Here is a 15,393-nt window from a genome sequence, read left to right on the forward strand (position 1 = left end):
CACTCCAGCCTGGCAACAGAGACTCCAACTCAAAAAAAAAAAAAAAAAAAAAGAAAAAGAAAAAAGAAAGAAAGAAAGGGAAAACAGTAAGAAACCCTTGAAAATGAATGGAAGATGAGAAAGAAAGGAGGAAGGAGGGAGAGAAGGAAGGAAGGAAAGAAAGAAGGAAGCAAAGGAAAAACAAAACAAAACAAACAGCAAGAAATCCTTGACTATGAATGGAGGGCGAGAATCCCAAACGGACTCCAAGTTTAGTGCACACTGCACAGCCAAAGCAATCCAACAGCATTCGTCCCCACCCTCCCCACATTGCCTGCCCCTCTCCTGCAACAGACCCACCCCCAGTGGCTGGAGTGCAGGCCAACACTTTCCGACAGTTTAAACTTTTTTTTGATACCGAGTTTTGCTCTAGAGTACAATGGTGCAACCTCGGCTCACTGCAACCTCCGCCTCCCAGGTTCAAGCAATTCACCTGCCTCAGCCTCCCAAGTAGCTTACAGGTGTGCACCACCATGCCCAACTAATTTTATAGTTTTTTGGTAGAGATGGGGTTTTGACATGTTAGCCAGGCTGGTCTTGAACTCCTAACCTCAGGTGATCCACTCACCTTGGCCTCCCAAAGTGTTGGGATTACAGGCATCAACCACCGAGCCCAGCCTAAACTCCATCTATTAGACTGAGTCAGTAGTTGTTTTGACTCGTGGAAACATGTCTAGCTTCATGTTTCCATGACAGCAACCTTCTATTGACTCAGTCTAATAGATGGAGGCAAACTAGTAGAAAGGTAAGTAGAATACAACTTATACAGGAATCTTGATAATAGCCTCATTCTTTTTCGTATTTCTTCTCATCTTTTTCTGTGCATACAAGCCAAACTGAAACAAACAGACGTAATACAAGAAGTTCTTTTAGTCCACGTTCACTGTGATGTTTTTCTGTAATTTTTGTAGACTAGTGAGGTTTCAGGAAAGGGGCTGACTTTTAATAATATCAAAGAAATAATTTTCCTTAAACATATGTTTGTGTGTGTGTGTGTGTGTGTGTGTGTGTGTGACTTTCTCCAGCATTGCTGTTTTTTTCTCTTTAGCCTTTGGCCCTTCTCATAAGGATGAAAACGAGTCTGTTTGGTGTCTGGGCCCTGCTGGCCTTGATTCTTTGCCCAGGTAAGGCTATTTGGGAAAGTTTTTTAACCGATATGTGCCAGTACACAGGTAGCTGGTCAGTGAGGAAGGGGGTGGGGCATCCTGAGTGGGGTGACACTTCCGTGTTCATTCATCTGGCTTGATGAGTGATTCCTATCTCTTGGATCACTAGGACACAGAATCCTTAGGGTCTCTGGCTTGTAATTGAGATAATAGACTATCAGAGTTAATAGACTATCAGAGAGGACTCTCCCTAGGAGATATGCCTTCTCTACTTGGTTCCCTTCTGCCCCAGGAGTGCCCTGTGTTTCTCCTCTTGAGAACAATTTTACTTCCTTGTTGCCACCCTTTGTGTCACGATGAAGTATAATAGGGTCTTAGTAGGACAGGACCCATTGCTCAGGTACGAAAAGTGAGTTCTCCTGATGACAGGAAAGGAACAGGAGTCTTAGTAGGTAGCATTGCTACAAGAGTTGTGTATTCCCAGAGGAGACTGGGAATAAAAAACTATTTTGATTTGGCGCTAAGGAAATGGGAGGTGAAGTAGATGGTAGACATGGACTAGCTAAAGGGGACCTGTAGGGAAGCCTTCAAGACTTCCTGAAGTCCCCATGCCCCTTACCTACATCAAGCATTTAATATCCATCTGAGGCTGGGCGTGGTAGCTCACAACTGTAATCCCAGCACTTTGGGAGGCTGAGGTGGGCGAATCACCTGAGGTCAGGAGTCTGAGACCATCCTGGCCAAAATGGTGAAACCTCATCTCTAAAAAAAATGCAAAATTGGCCAGGCATGGTAGCACATGCCTGTAATCCCAGCTACTCGGAAGGCTGAGGCGGGAGAATCACTTTAACCTGGGAGGCAGAGGTTGCAGTCAGCTGAGATCGCACCATTGCACTCCAGCCTGGGCAAAAAGAATGGAACTGTCTCTAAAATAAAATAAAATAAAATAAAATAATAAATAAAATCCATCCAACATCTCCCACTGCATCAGAGATTTCCAGAACAGATGAAATTTGTAAGCATCCAAAAACATCCGTTCTGGCCAGGTGTGTTGGTAGCTCACACCTGTAATCCCAGCACTTTGGGTGCCCAAGGCAGGCAGATCACCTGAGGTCTGGAGTTCGAGACCAGCCTGACTAAATGGAGAAACCCCATCTCTACCAAAAATAAAAAATTAGCCAGGCATGGTGGTGCATGCTGGTAATCCCAACTACTCCGGAGGCTGAGGCAGGAGATTCTCTTGAATCCAGGAGGCAGAGGTTGTAGTGAGCTGAGATCACGCCATTGCACTCCAGCCTGGGCAACAAGAATGAAACTTCATCTCAGAAACAACAACAATGACAAAAAAATCCGTTCCCTTAGCACCAAATCAAAATAGAATGGTCTCAGTTTGAGAAGAGGCGTAAAGCTCCATGGGAAATGAGTGACCCTGGGAGTCACCTGCAGGCCAGTGGAGATCAGAATATGGTGTGCATAAGGGTCCCCAGGAGGATTATTTTATTCACTAGCATATTTTCAGGTCCCACTCTCACATGTAGGTAAGGGGCACAGGGACTTCAGGAAGTCTTGAAGGCTTCCCTACAGGTCCCCTTTAGCTAGTCCATGTCTAAAAATCGTACATTTTAAGGTGGAGTTGGAATCTGCACTTTACAAGCATTCAGGGTGATGCCGGTGAAGGCAATCCTTAGCCATAATTTGAGAGAGATACTGCTTTGAGGGATAACTAATAAAGTTTGAATCCTGTGATGGTCCACAGCAGCCTATCCTGGGGAGCTTTCAAGAATTCTGAAGGTTTAGGAAGATAATGGTTTCCTGGGCATACTTTTTTAGCAATGCCACAATTTCCACAGTGATACTAACAGAGAATTCAAGTTCTCAAGAAAAAAGATAGGTGGAGGGAATCGTGGTGGAATCAGGGCTCTAACTTGTTAATTACAGGTCTTTTATCCTGTCTGGTCCTCTGAACCTTTTTATTCAGGGCAGGTTTCCTGTTCTCTAAGCTGGAACTAGATAGAATAGGCTCTGTATTTTGTTTGGGTCTTGTGGTCCTCGCCAGAGTCATTGGCATATGTGGTTCCTATTTCAGGGGCCCCAGAAGAGTTGTTTGAGGTTTCTGTTTGGCCAAATCAGGCCCTGGTGGAGTTTGGACAGTCCCTAGTGGTCAACTGCAGCACTACCTGTCCAGACCCAGGACCCAGCGGAATTGAGACCTTCTTGAAGAAAACTCGGGTAGGCAAAGGGCCTCAGTGGAAAGAGTTTCTTCTGGAGGATGTCACAGAGAATTCCATCCTGCAGTGCTTCTTCTCTTGTGCAGGGATTCAAAAGGACACAAGCCTTGGCATCACTGTGTATCGTGAGTAGGGCTGAGGGCTGGGGCAGGGGGGTGGAAGGAGGAATGGGGAAACATGAACATGTCTTATTTAGGGAAGGACTGGACAAATGTTTCTAATTAGGGGAGATAATTAAGGCCCTTAATAAAGATTTCTGTTATAATACAGGGATTCTAGAGCCAATCATCTTTCCAGGCTGGAGTGCAGTGGCGCCTTCTTGGCTCACTGCAAACTCCACCTCCCAAGTTCAAGCAGTTTTCTGCCTCAGCCTTCGAAGTAGCTGGGATTATAGGCACCCACCACCATGCCTGGCTAATTTTTGTATTTTTAGTAGGGAAGGGGTTTCACTATCTTGGCCAGGCTATCTTGGCCAGGCTGATCTCAGGTGATCCACCTCCTCCTGGTCTCCCAAAGTGTTGGGATTATAGGCATGAACCACTGTGCATGGCCATGTTTGAACTACTGTGCCTGGCCATGATTTTTTTATTTTTATTTTTTGAGATGGAGTCTTGCTCTGTTGCCCAGGCCGGAGTGCAGTGGTATGATCTCAGCTCATTGTGAACTCCGCCTCCCGGGTTCAAGTGATTCTCCTACCTCAGCCTCCCAAGTAGCTGGGATTACAGGTGCATACTGCTAGACCCAGCTAATTTTTATATTTTTAGTAGAGACAGCGTCTTACCATGTTGATCAGGCTGATCTCAGACGCCTGACCTCAAGTGGCCCACTTGCCTTGGCCTCCCAAAGTACTGGGATTACAGGCATAAGCTACCTTGCCTGGCCTGCTAGAGTATAGTTTTTGTGTGATGCTAAGGAGACCTCAGAAGCTCCTCTTGCCTCTGAAGCCCCTCTGCAAGAGATCAGTGCTTTCCAGAATGGCAGCAACAGTCAAAGCAAGGGACCCTCCCTCAACGTCCATCTTCTTGGCTATGGCCCTAGCCACTTTCGATGAGCTGAGGAAGAGAGTCTTGGCTAAAAGACTAACTCACCCCATATAGGGCAGGGATGGCAGAAAGCTGACATTGCTAACCAGATAGTTTAAGGGTGGCAGTCACCTTCTGTGATTTGTATCACCACATCTTCCTGTCCTATGCCATTTCTTTCTGGAGAGGTGGGTAGCACTCTCATCAAGCCCTGCCTTTTTGTCTTAAAGAGCCACCAGAGCAAGTGATTCTGGAGCTGCAGCCTGCCTGGGTGGCTGTGGATGAAGCCTTCACAGTGAGGTGTCATGTGCCCAGAGTAGCACCCTTGGAGAACCTCACCCTTACCCTTCTCCAGGGTAACCAAGAACTGCATAGAAAGAACTTTATGAGCTTGGCTGTGGCCTCCAAAAGAGCTGAGGTCATCATCCATGTCAGAGCCCAAAGGGAAAATGACAGGTGCAGTTTTTCCTGCCGTGCAGACCTGAACTTGAGTTTGCAAGGTGGGAGGCTCTTTCAAGGCAGCTCACCCATCAAAATACTCCGCATCTTTGGTGAGTCAGAACTCAGGTGCAGGAGGAATTGTGGGGCTCATTTTGCTCGTCTTGCCTTGGCCTTTGGGACTACGTTCTCACGGGGTTTAGGGTGGGGGCATGAGAGTAACTGAGCTTCACCTTTGCTTGGGCTTTAAACTCACCCTGGGGAAGAGAGACCTTTTAGCCCAAATCCCTTCCTACCTTGTGGGGTCCTGCATGACATGTGATTTCTCATGGCTTTTCTCCTTTCTCTCCTTGTCCTTATTTTTTTGGCAGAATTCTCTCAGAGTCCCCAGATCTGGGTCTCTTCCCTTTTGGAGGTTGGAATGGCGGAGACTGTGAGCTGCGAGGTGGCTAGGGTGTTTCCAGCTGAAGAAGTTATGTTCCACATGTTCCTGGAAGACCAGGAGCTGAGCTCCTTCCTTTCCTGGGAAGGGGACATAGCACGGGCCAATGCTACCATTCGGGCCATGGAGGCTGGTGATCAGGAGCTGTCTTGCTTTGCATCTCTGGGTCCAATTGAACAGAAAACAAGAAAGCTAGTGCACAGCTACAGTAAGTGACCTGCCTCTTCCTTTCTCATACGGGTTCTCTACTGCTGAAAACACAGAGCAACGGGTTGGTGATTTGGCTGTAGATATTCCTGCTGCCCTTCACTGGGTACATTCTCAAGAGAACGTGAGTCTTCATCTTTCTCTGGTAAATGCAGGCGGATTGGGGACATGTATTGCTACAGTACTTCTTTCCAGCCTTCATCCCCAGTTTCTTTAGGCCATCCTGCTTACAGAGTGATTGTGGATGCCTGAACTACTTCTTAGGAACATTTATTTGAGGTGAGGAGGAAAGCTGTAAGATGAAAAAGACATCTTAGGTTGGGCACGGTGGCTCACGCCCGTAATCCCAGCACTTTGGGAGGCTGAGGTAGGTGGATCACGAGGTCAGGTGTTCAAGACCAGCCTCGCCGAGATGGTGAAACTCTGTCTCTATAAAAAATACAAAAATTACCTGGGCGTGGTGGTGGGAGCCAGCTAATCCCAGCTACTCGGGAGGGCAAAGCAAAGAATTGCTTGAACTCAGGAGACAGAGGTTGCAGTGAACCAAGATCATACCACTGCACTTCAGCCTGGGCGACAGAGCAAGACTCTGTATCAAAAAAAAAAAAAAAAAAGAAAGAAAGAAAAGAACATACATCTTGCAGTCCTTGCAGCAAAGCATAGCTAAACGTGTGCATGCATAAGAGAAGCTCTCGAATCCCCACATCACCTCATTCTTCCCTTTAGCTTTTACAGAAGCAGCAATGGTATCCAAATCTTTCCCCTGTTGTCTGCCTTCCCAAGGGATTCCACCAGCAGCAAGAATGCACAAGTGTCTGCTAGTTTTGATAAATGTGTCTGGTTCTTTTTTTCCTTTTCTTACAGGGTTCCCTCCACCAATCCTGGAGCTAAAAGAATCATACCCATTGGCAGGGACCGACATTAATGTGACCTGCTCAGGGCATGTATTAACATCACCCAGCCCTACTCTTCGGCTTCAAGGAGCCCCAGATCTCCTTGCCCCTGGGGAGCCTGCCTGGCTTCTATTTACTGCCATGGAGGAAGATGATGGCCGGAATTTCTCCTGCGAGGCCTCTTTGGAGGTGCAGGGTCAGCGGTTGATGAAAACCACTGTGATCCAGCTCCATGTTCTATGTGAGTAGAGGCCTGACCTTTCTTGTCAAAATGAGGATCATTATTTTCCCATTTCTAGAGAGCTTCTTGGCCAGTGCTTCATTATTAGAGTTGTCACATTTTTCTCATTAAAAAAAACAAAGGAGAGAATAAAAGGAAAGCTCTCCAAGCTTACCTTACGCCCAGGAAAGTGAGTGGGGAATGAGATGAGGGCAAATTTGGAAGATAAAGGAAAGTGGTTCAAGTGATCAGGCAGCAGTGGTTGAGGGTCGATGGCCGAGGAGAACAGAGGAAGTGATAGCTGGAGTTTATGCTGAAGAGGGACATATTCAAAATTTCCATATACAAATTTGTATTTTGCCAAGTAGAGAAAATAGACTGGGCATGGTGGCTTACACCTGTAATCCCAGCACTTTGGGAGGCCGATGGCTAGAGATCAGGAGTTTGAGACCAGCCTGACCAACATGGTGAAACCCCATCTCTACTAAAAATACAAAAATTAGCTGGGCATGGTGGTGGGCACCTGTCATCCAGGTACTCCTGAGGCTGAGGCAGGAGAATCACCTGGGAGGCGGAGGTTGTAGCGAGCCGAAATGGCGCCACTGCACTCCAGCCTGGGCTACAAAGTGAGACTTTGTAGCCAAAAACAAAAACAAACAACAACAACAAAAAAAAGGTAAAAAAATCCTCATGTCTGAGTTCTCCACTACCTAGCTCCTTCCCCACTGAGATGCCAAGATGGGAAGCAGGGGCCCCAGGGCCACCATGGACAGAGCAGTGTTACCATTTAGTCTGAATTCATAAAAATACCCTAGGTTTCATCTCAGACTCCCTACCCATAGGAAAGGTAGGAAGGAAGAGTTAGCTCAGAGCAGGGTGCTGATAGTGCTCCCTCGGGAAGGAAAGCTGTTGGGTAGAGGGGATGGCATTTGGGTGAGGGGAGGAGAGGGAGCAGCGTGTGAAGGTGGGGAGGGAGTGTGGTGCTCTGAACTCAGCTCCTTGGGAGACTCTGTTTTTGCAGACAAGCCACGGTTAGAGGAATCTGGTTGCCCTGGCAAACAGACCTGGCTAGAAGGGATGGAACACATGCTTGCCTGCATCCCAAAGGGAAACCCAGCTCCAGCCTTGGTGTGTACCTGGAATGGGGTGGCCTTTGACTTTGAAGTGCCACAGAAGGCAACCCAGAACCACACAGGAACCTACTGCTGTACAGCCACTAACCAGCTGGGCTCTGTCAGCAAAGACATTGCTGTCGTTGTTCAAGGTAACCTTTGCTGCCCTACTGCCAGGCCCAGGATGGAACCCCCTCAGGGGTTTGGGATTCTTATCCAAGCACGAAAATAAGAAAGATTCTACTAGGTTGGGAAGAGTGAGACTCGAAACTGGGCTTGGTTGGGCTGGGGTGGGTGACCCTCACACCCTCAGACTTTCCTAACTCTGTCATCTGTGCTTGGGCAGGACTGGATCAAGGAATCAGCTCTACCATCTTTGTCATTATTACCACTGCCCTTGGAGTGGGTGTCATCACCATAGCACTGTATCTGACCTATCGGCCCTGCAGAATGGACAGGAGGAGATTGCTCTATAGGCAGAAAGAGGAGGATGAAGAGGAGGAAAGCCAGTTTGCTGTTCAGCAAGAGAAAAGTACAACTCATATAATTGACAGCCGTTTGGTTGAATGAGACTTACGCTACTGTGGTTTCTCAGGGAGGGAAGAAAGGAGAGAAGAGAAAGGAAGAAACAGAATGTTCGGCTGCATTACCCTTTGTGTTCTTCTGTCCCGAAACACAGTGTTGCAGGCCCCTGGGTCCCATGTGTCCAATATGTCCACAAGCTCACCTTTCTCTCTCTCTCTCTTTTCTTTTTTTTGAGATGGAGTCTCGCTCTTGTTGCTCAGGCTAGAGTGCAGTGGCATGATCTCAGCTCACTGCAACCTCAGCCTCCTGGGTTCAAGCGATTCTCCTGCCTCAGCCTCCCCAGTAGCTGGGATTACAGGTGCCTGTCACCACGCCTGGCTAATTTTTGTATTTTTAGTAGAAACATGGTTTCACCATGTTGGCCAGGCTGGTCCCGAACTCCTGACCTCAAGTGATCTGCCCACCTCGGCCTCCCAAAGTGCTGGGATTACAGGTGTGAGCCACCATGCTCAGCCACCTTTCTCTTTCTCTAGTCATTAGGAATCTCAGTCTCAATGTCTGATTTGTAAGAAAGCCTCTTGTTCCTTGCCAGGCACATCATCAGTCCACTCTTAGATCCAATAAAAAGATCCTGCCCTTTCTTCATGGTTCCCACTGTCCTTTTAAACATCATCTTAGATGTCAGGTGCATCTTAGAAATTTTTCATGGTTTTCTGATTACTAACTAGGAACTAAATTTGTAGTCCAGGGACAGGACTTTGAATGGGAGAAGCTATCAAACATGGGGCTAGGAATCAGAACTCTATTCCCATCTCTACTTTCCTTTGCTCTCCTGACCTGGGCTTCTGGAGTGCCAGCTCCCAGAGCTGAGCTTGTTGATATCATTAATAATCAGTGGGAAGCTTCAACTCAGTAACCATCTGTTGTGGGTCTTGGGGGAGTATACAGATGGTAAGAAATTCCACTTCAGGCTAGACATGCAGCTACCTAGCCCACTGTCTGTCTCTGAAGTAGAGGTAGAGTTCTTCCATGAAATTGGCCTCACAGGTTAAGAGCTTTAAACATCTCTGAATTCCTTTTCACAGAGTAATCAACTGTGAGTTCGCATTTGCCAATTTTTTTAAACCCATATGAGCATCTAGGTTAGAGTTCCAATGTTTATGCTCCCTTTTCATAAATAAGTGCATATTTTCATCTGTCTGCAAACTATTTCCTTCAAGCTTCAAGAGAAATCCTCTTGTGAGAATGTTCATATGATTTTATGATTCAGCTTCCTTCTCTGCTCTTTGGAAAGAATATGTTCATCCTTGGAGAAGTCATGAGGAATCATAAAACCAGATCTTTTCTCCCAAATCAGTCAAGAAATGTTTGCTGAAATGTTGCTATGGTAAAAATAAAAGTGATTTTATTATATCCAAATGCATTTCCCTTCTGTGTCATTGCTGAAAGCTTGTATTAAGTCAAATGGTTACATTTTAGAACTTTAAATACAATTTCTAAGGAAAAACTACTGTGTTGATAGCACAACCAACCAGCCCAGGGCAGGTGGTACAATAGCTCGGGGCAACAACCTATTTGACCTTCTTTCAAAACTAAAATTCAGGCCAGGGGTAGTAGCTCAACGTCTGTAATCCCAGCACTTTGGGAGGCTGAGGCGGGTGGATTGCTTGAGCCCTGGAGTTTGAGAACAGCCTGGGCAACATGGTGAAATCCCATTTCTACAAAAAATACAAAAATTAGCCAGGTACAGTGGCACATGCCTGTAGTCCCCGCTACTTGAGAGGCTGAGGGGGGAGGATCCCTTGAGCCCGGAAGGTGGAGGTTGCAGTGAGTTGAGATCATGCACCCCAGCCTGGGCAACAGAGCCAGAACCTCTCTCAAAAACAAAACAAAGGAAACAAAAGCAAAAACAAAAGTCCAGACTTCCACATAGAGAGTGGTCCATAGCCTTCCAAACTGCAGATACTAGCTAGAAAAAAAAGTAGCATCAGACACCAAAGGGAAAAAATTTTCCTTTTCTTCCCAGACCTCCTCTGAGTCTGGTGTTTCGGACTTGGTATAAAAATAACCCTTTGGTTTTACCACATACAAGGCAGTGGGCATACAATGGTGAACAAAACATTGTCCCTGGCTTCCACAGATTTATTGGGAAAGCTAGACAAGCAGGAGATGATGCTGAAGCATTAACTCTCATGATTGGGAAAAAAAAGCTTGTTAAGAGAAAACGTAACTCGGATCAAGGAAGGCTTCCTGGAGAGACATGAAATATCTTGACTTTGTGAAATAGCATTCCCCAACATGACCTGTTCAACCTCCACGTTTCCACGAAGTGGAGCTACTGCTCTCTCATCATGTGAATGTAATACTAATCACCCACCTTCCCTGAACTGAGCATCGGGGGAAATAAGTTTGGAAGCAGGTTTAAGAGACAGGAGTATAGAGCCGCCCCATCCAGGGATCCTCAGCCATTTCCGTGTCAGGATCAGCTGCATCAGAGCTATAGTTATCCTGTATCTGCACATTCTATCTCATGGCCTCAGTGCTTTGAAGCACACTGGATCCGAAAAGGAGGGGAAAAAATTAGCCAGGCATGGGGTTGTGCACCTGTAACCCCAGCTACTCGGGAGGCTGAGGCTTGAACCCTGGAGGCGGAGGTCGCAGTAAGCTGAGATCGTGCCATTGGATTCCAGCCTGGGCAACACAGTGAGACTCCATCTTGAAGAAAATATAAACAAAAAAAACTAAACAAAACCAAAAAGGGAGGGAAGAAGGGGGCCACTTGGACTTTCTAGTTTCAGCAGGGAGATCCTGGAGGCTTAGCTGGCTGCTGCCTTTGCTTCTCACTGCCACAGGGTGTCAGTGTTGATAGATGGTCCCACACGGTACCATTAAACCAAGCGGATCTGCAGATCCCGGTTTCCAGCTGCTGTGGATCTCTGAGGGAGGATGATCTGCATCTTTGGGGCCTGGTCCAGCTGTGGGTATCCTCTTGCTTGTTTCCAGGGTTTCAGTTCTTAGAGCTCAGTAGTTTGGATGAGCTGTCCCGCAAAGCTCTTCAGACTAGGCTGGGCTCTTTCCCTTGTAGACTTGGAACCTCTGTTCCCTTTCCTTCCCCAAGGATCCAACAACCAGGGGGTCAGGCAACGCCTCCTCACTGATTCTTAAGGCAGGAAGGATCTCATCTCTCTCATCCAGTATAATAGAGCTTCTAAGGGTAGCTGCCTTCAAAGGAGGCTGCACCCTCAAATGGTTTTGATCATATTCTTTCTGAACATTAGAGCAACCAGCTCACGCTTAAATTGCAACTACTTTGATTATCTCCAGAGGAACAGTGGCCTTTAATACTCCAAAAGTTTATCTTCTTTATTATTTTTTTTGAGACAATCTTGCTCTACCACCGAGCTGGAGTCCAGTGGCGTGATCTCGGCTCACTGCAACTCTACCTCCCAGGCTCAAGCGATTCTCATGCCTCAGAATCTGGGAATACAGATGTGTACCACCACACCTAGCTAATTTTTGTATTTTTAGTAGAGACAGGGTGCCACCATGTTGGCCAAGCTGGTCTCGAACTCCTGACCTCCTCCCGCCTCAGCCTTCCAAAGTACTGGGATTACAGGCATGAGCCACCGTGCCTGACCATTTATCCTCTTAAGGATGAACAAGGTGACATTCTGGTGCCTTTCTCTCTAGACCAGAGAAAGCATAAATTACATCTTTAGTGGAGCTTCTTACCATTGAGTTAAAAATAGTATTTGCCTTAGCGGATTATAGTTAGAGAGAAATGACACAGTACTTGTTATACACTAGCATGGTGCTGGAGACATGTGTTCACATTTGTTGGTTTTTATTATTACACTGATAATTCTGGCACTAATTACGCCTGTCATTATAATCACAGTAAACTCAAAGCAAGAATCGGAAATCCATGGCAGCCCTGAGGACCATCAAAAGTCATATACACCGTGCACAGCTTTCTGATTTTTCTTGTCTCTTTCTTCCTCCCTCCCCTCCTTTCCCCTTAGTTTGGTCCCCTAAGATTTAGGACTACTAGTAGGGTGACCAGTCCTACTAGCTGAGTTTGCATTGAGCTGAGGGATTCTTGGAACAAACATGGGACTTACAGTGTTGAAATTGAGAAAGTCTCCTGCAAACCAGGACAAGTTGGTAGCCCTAATCCCAGCGGTGCTCACTGTGTGCCTCAGCACACCAGGGTCTTCTGAATTAAAGAAGCGGCCAGGCAAAGTGTCAGCTTGTCTTGGCCTAGAAGCCCAGACCCTGTAATTTGGAAGAAAAGGGAAGGGGTCAGTTCTGCTCTCAACTGTGTATAAAGGGACAAAACCCATCATGTGTATTTCAACAATGCTCATGGAAGAAATTCAGAAGCGATCATTTTAGGTGAGGGTAAATTCAGAACATAACAGAGTCAGAAAAACATTATCCAAGGGGTCAAGGATGACTCGAGCTCTGCCTACTGAACTCTTCCTTGTGTGGGTCTCGCTAATCTTATCTTCAGGAAGATTTTTTTATTAGAAAATACCATTAAGGGCCAGGTGTTGTGACTCATGCTTATAATCCCAGCACTTTGAGAGACCAAGACAGGTGGATCACCTGAGGCCAGTAGTTTGAATCCAGCCTGGCCAACATGGTGAAACCCTGTCACTACTAAAAATACAAAAATTAGCCCTGTGTGGTGGTGCATGCTTATAATCCCAGCTACTCAGGAGGCTGAGGCACAAGAATCACTTGAACCTGGGAGGCAGAGGTTGCAGTGAGCCAAGATTGTACCACTGCACTCCAGCCTATATCTCAAAAAAACAAAAACAAAACAAAAAAGAAAAACTGGAACAAACTATTAAAATTTTTTAGTTATGAGAAGATATAAAAATTCCCATCTTAATCATTTGATGTGTACAATTTAGTCATGTCAAGTACGTTCACATTGTCAGCCAACCATCACCACCATCCATCTCCAGAAAGCTTTTCATCTTGCACAGCTGAGACTCTGTGCTCATTAAACAGCTCCCTATTCCTTCCTCCCTGAAGCCGCTGGCAGCCACCATCCTCCTTTTTGTCTCTATGAATTTGACTGCTCCGAGCACCTCATAGGAGTGGAATCAGACAGTATTTATCTTTTTTGATTGGTTCATGAGAAACACTTTTTAGATGACTGGTTGGAATTAGGTGCCACAGCTGGCCTGGGCCTCTCATCTCCTTTTTCCCTGTTCCACCAATACAACAATTGTGGACACGTGGATTTCTAACACAGTGGTTCTCAACCTTGTTTATACAATAGAGTCACCTGGGAAACTTTCAAAGTATGCTTGCCTGGACCACATTCCGGGATAATTATACCAGAATCTCAGGGAGTGAGGGCTTACGTATGCAGTGCTTAGAAAACACTCTAGGCATCTCAAATTTGCACCGGAAATTGCTGTCCATGCCAAAGTGACGAGCTGAAAGGTGGAATAACATTTGGCAAATGAAAGAATTTAAAGTAGATGGTCTTTAAGGCCTTTTTACATTCTAAAATGTGCAAAGTCAGGTAGTATCTTTCTAATTCTCAATCAGGGGTGGTTGAGTGGATTCTGCTATACCAGAGGGGAGCTGGGTGGACACTCTCTGGACCGTGGCTGCCCCTGCAGTTTAGCTATGTTACAACAACCCCACTTTAGAACCCTCTTAGCCACCCACGTAAGCGCTGGCCATTGTCATTCCCTGGCCACATGCATTCAACAAATACTTATTAAGGTAACTCACATTTCCTTTGAAAACACGCAAGCCAAGAGATAATTATATTTGTGCTCATTCCATCGACTTCTAAAGACTGTGAGATTTCTAAATAATTTTAAGGCCAAATGAAGGACTTTGCAGAAATACTGATTCCAGCTTCAAGCAAGAAATATTTTTCCGCAATGAGAGTGGTTTAATAGAATGAGTAGCCTTGTGAAAGAGTGCTTCCTTTGGTTCTAGTGCTACACAGTCGTAACTGGAATTCTGACTGTAAGGATAAGATTCCCAAAGTGAAAGAAACTAGGATGACTTGTGAGGCCTTTCTAACTCCAAAATGCCATAATTTAAAAGCCAGAGAGCAGAAGAACGAGGTAAAAGATGTAGGAATGGCTTCTGTGCTAAGAAATGCAGCAGCTCCAGAGTTTTGATTATTTCAACTTTCAACCACTTCCCAAGGACTGAGTTATTAACTGTAAAATAGCCAAAAATGAGCACAAGTGGGTGTCATTATCAAGAAAATTCATTGTAGCACATAAAAATCAGAACTTCTAGAGAAGATTAATTAGGGGGTTGATTATTTGTATTGCAAAATAATTATTGCCTTCATAAAATGATTTTTGGATAGTAAAGTTCCTGTGACCATCTTAGTATCAATTTATAGGTCCTCAGTCACCTAGCCAAAGTGTTTGGGAGAGTAAACACTTTTAAGAACTAACCACTGCTCCTTAGTGCATATTTGAAAATAATAAACATCTGAGTTGTCATTAGGAAAACAATATAATTTCACAACAGGTATTCAGACACTCCAGAAAATGCAAACCATCCAAAAATTCAACGCAAAAATAATGATAATTTCTTGAGTGCTATAACATGTAAAAAATGTCATTGCATTTAATCCTCACATAATCCTTGTAAAAGCAATATATTATCTCAGCTTGGTCAACTAATTTATTTAGGAGTGCCAAATTACATACAGGCCACATTTTTCTGATTCTTTCCCTTATACAAAATTACCCCAATCAACATATCTTAGAACAAAATTGCTCAAAGACAGTTTGGAGACCATATGTGTTTGGGTTAATTTTTGCCCTTAAAATATCTTCAATATGTGTTGCCAATGTTTAAACATTAGATTTCTTGTAAAACTCTGGATGTCCTGGCTGTCTCAAAGAATCAGAAAGTCTGGAAGCCCTGTCCCTGATGTCCTGACAGTGACAGGCTGGGTGGGTCCTACCTGAGCAGGGTCTTGAGTTCTGCAGGTGGTGCTGGTTTCCACCTCTCTGTGTTGCATACCCCTAAGGGAAGCGAGTATCAGCTGGGATTTATCCCTTCCTATCCAGCCCCCATTGCCTACATTGTTATCTACCTAGCACTTGTTGGCATTGTATTTACAACCCCAAAGAAAATCTCTCTTCCACTTCCCTTGCCCTA

General features: G+C 45.5%; 1 long non-coding RNA gene across 1 annotated transcript; it reads left to right on the forward strand.

Annotated features, from left to right (window-relative positions):
- Positions 1-1,108: 1,108 nt before the first annotated feature.
- LOC101052451 (intercellular adhesion molecule 5) lies at positions 1,109-8,277 on the forward strand. Its single transcript, XR_012514484.1, has 7 exons — positions 1,109-1,163; positions 3,232-3,498; positions 4,626-4,946; positions 5,205-5,483; positions 6,347-6,616; positions 7,617-7,859; positions 8,054-8,277. It is a non-coding gene; the product is annotated as an intercellular adhesion molecule 5 (long non-coding RNA).
- Positions 8,278-15,393: the final 7,116 nt, after the last annotated feature.

This window comes from Saimiri boliviensis, chromosome 17, assembly GCF_048565385.1.
Source record: "Saimiri boliviensis isolate mSaiBol1 chromosome 17, mSaiBol1.pri, whole genome shotgun sequence".
Classification (NCBI taxonomy): domain Eukaryota; kingdom Metazoa; phylum Chordata; class Mammalia; order Primates; family Cebidae; genus Saimiri; species Saimiri boliviensis.